Raw genomic sequence first — 4,441 nt, 5'->3', positions numbered from 1 at the left:
TAGAAGCTATTTAAAAAAACAGGTAACTGTAGCTGTGTGAACTTATATCTGGGTTTTTGCTTCCATTTTGTTTATTTGTTTTGTGCCAGTATCACGCTATTTTTATTACTATGGTTCTGTAGTATGTCTTGAAATCAAGTATGGTGCTACTCCCACAGTATTTTTGTTGTTATTATTCAGGATTGCTTTGGTTATCCTTGATCTTTTGTGCTTCCACATAAATTTTAAGATTTTTTTTGATGTCTGTGAAGAAAATACCTGGAAGTTAGGCTAGGATTGCATTGAATCTACAGATTTCTTTTGATAAGGTGTTCATTTTTACAATATGAATTTTTCTTAGCATCCTCACCAGCACTTGGTATCTTTTGTTTGTCATAGTAGTCTTTACTAGCCAGCTACTAAAGAGAACTAACACGTCAAACAGCTATACCTGGGAAACTCATGTGAATTTGCAGTCACTCAGGGCCAAGTCTTAGAAACTGGACCCAGTTAACACAACCAGAGGCAAAATGTAGATGCTGCTTGGGCAGGAAGCTGGAGATGATGGCCCTGATGTTTCTTAATGCCTGCTCTTTCTATACTGTGTCTCATAGCCTGTTTTCCTCTCAGTGAAATAGGATATCATTTTCCTATTCAAGACTCCTTTGCCCTATGCCTCTTTTCTGCTTTTGTTTCTGCACCATAATGCTCTGGGCACCTCTGCTTTTCACTTTCTAGTTGCAATGACACAGACAAATTAAGAAAAAGAGCATTCTCCTATCATCCCTTTCCATGTTCTTGTGTATGGTTTTCTGTGTTCTTTATTCTCTACATTACAAATACTTAACCCAAAATTACAAATGATCATTTTTATGTGATTTATCTAATCCAGGCAGCCAGATTGAAAGCCTTCTTTAAAAGGCAAAATTCACACTGAGCATTATCATTCTCTCTAAAAAATGTAATGCAGACTGTCAGATAATAAATATTTAGAGGACAAAGGGAACATTTAAGTGGAATGCTAAAGGTTCAGCCTACAAGGGAGTCAAGACCTTCCTTAAATATATAATCATTAGAAGTTGGTTGATTTCCCTGATACAGGAAGGCCAATATTTAGTCAGATTGTGTTTTATGGATGATAGGCTCTGCAAATGCAGGTTAAATTTAATTAGGCAAAACACAAAAAGTTCACTAAGGTCAGAGTGTATTAGAAAGTCACATCTGTAAGAGCAAATAAATCTGAATAGACTTTACCTTCTTTATTGTCACTAATAAAAAGGGTTAGGTACAGGAAGTGATGGAGTTTTTAAAATGTCAGACATTTTCTTTCCTCGTTGTGGTTCACAAGGGAAGAATAATAAGGGAAACTCCAGAGGATGTTTTAGAGGACAAGACAAAGAAAATTTGGAAGGTGTTCCAATACATGTTCTACAATTGGATGTCTTTATAGGAAGGAAAGTAATTGCTAAGATTTCTAGGTTATCTGCCACCAATTTCAGACACAAGCTCACTGTGCATTAGCTTTCAGAATCTGATCACTTCAAGTATAGACAGGGAGGGTCTCAGTTTGACATTAGTAAAGGCAGATACTTCTGTAAGTTTGATCTTGCTTGATCGTGAATGCTTACTGCCACACACACATAAACTCATAAAGTTTAAAGAAATAAGAAGGGGACCCTGAAAATCAAGTGTTTTTTCTCTTGTTAATCTCCATTTCCAATGCAAGACCCAGAAGTTGATAAGACACATCCGGACAAATCAATACAGAATATAAGGAGGTCAGATGCTTTGAGAACAGCCAGTTGTTACTAGACTCAACAGAAAATCTCCTGTACAATGTACACCACTGTGTTCTACAGAGAAACAGTTGCTTTTAGTGTATATGTTATATTGATAAATACTCATGTATTTAGAAGTACAAAAATATCTTGAAGAAAGGATTTATAAATAGAAGAGTTATGATGTGACTCTACTTAGAAATAATAGGCATCTGAGTTAAAAGAAATCCTCTAATTCTTTTGTTTCAGGATTTCAGTACGGTATTTTTTTCTCTACAGTATTGTGCACTTTCTATTCATACTGGAAGACTTTGCTCTGTCTTTTGCTCAAATTATGCCTAGAATCTAGATTAAGGGGATTTAGAACAAAATTGAAAGTTGGAAGCAGAAGGCCTCTTCCCTCATATTTCTAGTTTTCAAATTCTACTGAGTTTTTTTTTTTTAATTTCAGCATTTTTTTTTGCAGACTCTTTACTGTGGAAGAAGATCTGGTCTCAAACTATCCCCACCTCTCTTCTACCCTCAACCACAAAAATCACCTGCCTTAGCCCCCAAATAAATTGGGTCATGTGCAGTAGCTGAATTACTTTGATTATGTAAGTGTTATCTTCATAACTAAGACTATACATCCACTGCTGTTCAAACTGTCTGTTGTGGAGTTTCTACATATCTTGTTGATCTGTCTTTTTTTCTTAATTCACTAATTTAAAATTCTGACACTAGTACAACTCTCCCAACAGTGGAAACATAAGCTGAGTCAGTCTCAAATTCATCATTTAATTGGAGTTGTTGCTTGGGAGACCTCCATCCTCTTGCTGCAGTCTTGTTCTCCAGCCTACTAGTATGCCCACGGTCCTGAGAGTTCCATTGTTCAAATCCTTGGGGTTTCCCTGTGTCTTACTTCCCATTAGTGTGTTTTCCTGGCTTTAGTAACTTTGTCTGTTTTGTTGTGACAGAGCCAAATCATCCACACTTCTGAGGAGGGTGAGTGGGAGTTGCCACTTTAAAGTAGTTACATGTCTAAAGCAGTTCTGCTCTGCTTTTAGATCATTTATAGTTTGAATACCTAAATCTGCACTGTAAAGCTTTTTGTCTAAGATTTTTGGCATCTTAAAATGGCAACTTGAGGCTAATTACGCAGACTCTCCCACTAAAAGCAAGCAAAAGTAATAAAGTGCACATGCCTAAATGCATACACACACACACACACACACACACACACACACACATTTAAAAACACTCATTAATTGGGGCTGGGGAGATGGGTCAGTGGTTAAGAATGCTGGTTGTTCTTGCAGAAGATCTGGGTTCGAATCCCAACACCTACATGGCAGCTAACAACTGTCCATAACTCTAGTTCTAGGGGATCCAACAACCTCTTCTGTCCCCCACAGGCATTGCACAACATGGGTGCACTTAACTACACACAGGCAATACATGTATGCACATAAAATAATAATAAATAAATAATAAATAAAATAAAAATACACTCAATAATTGCAAAAATAGTAAGGAATTATTAGACTGAAAACTAAAACAGACTAGAAATCAGAAAGTGAAATGGAGCCATTTTGCCCTAAAAATGTTTACTTATAATTGATTGCAGGAGGTGATCTATACTTACAAAGTAAGAGAGAACCAGAAGTAAACTCCATGTCTACTCGCAGTAAATTTGGAGTCCTTAGGAGTTGAGTAAAATGGGAAGTTGACATCTGACCAAGTCCTTCATCAATCTGTGATTCAAACTTGTGCCCTCTACCATTATGGCCCAGAAATTCCCAATTCTTTTTAAAGTGGTCCCAGATTAATGGTCTCTCTAGGAACCTGTCTAGAAGACATAATTTTCAGATAACTGCTCCTTCGATGAGATTGAGCATTATACAGTATAAAGTAATTGTAATGACATTAACTGTACATAAGGAAAAAAATTCACCAGCTTAAAATCCAGCATAAAAAATGAATTTTGTAAAGGTGTAAACAGAATTTCTAGGAAGGAAAACCATTGCTATTAAAGCTGACCATGCAATTGCCAACTTTAACAGGGCAGAGAAAACTAGAAAGAGAATTAGTGAAATGAAATATATGTGAAAATGTTCATTGTATGTCATACAAAGACAAAAAGATGAAAAATGTAGCAAATTCAACCATGTTAATTCATTGTCTTCTGATTTCTTGAGCCGCTGTTAAGAAATAATGTACAAGAGGGTGGAGAGATAGTTCACCCATTAAGAGCACTGGCTGCTCTTGCACAGGAAAGGGTTCAATTCCCAGCAACAGCACGGCTGCTAAAAACCATCTGTAACTCCAATTCCAGGGAATCTGATGCCCTCTTCTGACATTTGAGGGCCTTGTATGAAGGCGTGAATTTATACACATGCAGTGCAGGCAAAACAGTCATATAGGTAAAAAATAATAATAATTTTTTAAAGAAATATGCATGGTGTTGGACTGGAGAGATGGCTCAGTTGTTAAGACCACTGGCTGCCCTTGCAGAAGACCCAAATTTGAACCCAAAGCACCCACATGGTGGCTAACATCCATAACTCCAGTTCCTAGGTATCCAACATCTCTTCTGTCCTACATGGGTACTGTTTGACATGGTATACTTACATACCTGCAGGCATAACACTCATATATGTAAAATAAAATAAATAAGTTTTTTTTTAAAGTGTGTCATTCCTGAT

This window comes from Nannospalax galili, unplaced genomic scaffold (assembly GCF_000622305.1).
Source record: "Nannospalax galili isolate Female #2095 unplaced genomic scaffold, S.galili_v1.0 scaffold353, whole genome shotgun sequence".
NCBI classification, from domain to species: Eukaryota; Metazoa; Chordata; class Mammalia; order Rodentia; family Spalacidae; genus Nannospalax; species Nannospalax galili.
Note: the sequence above shows the minus strand (reverse complement) of the source record.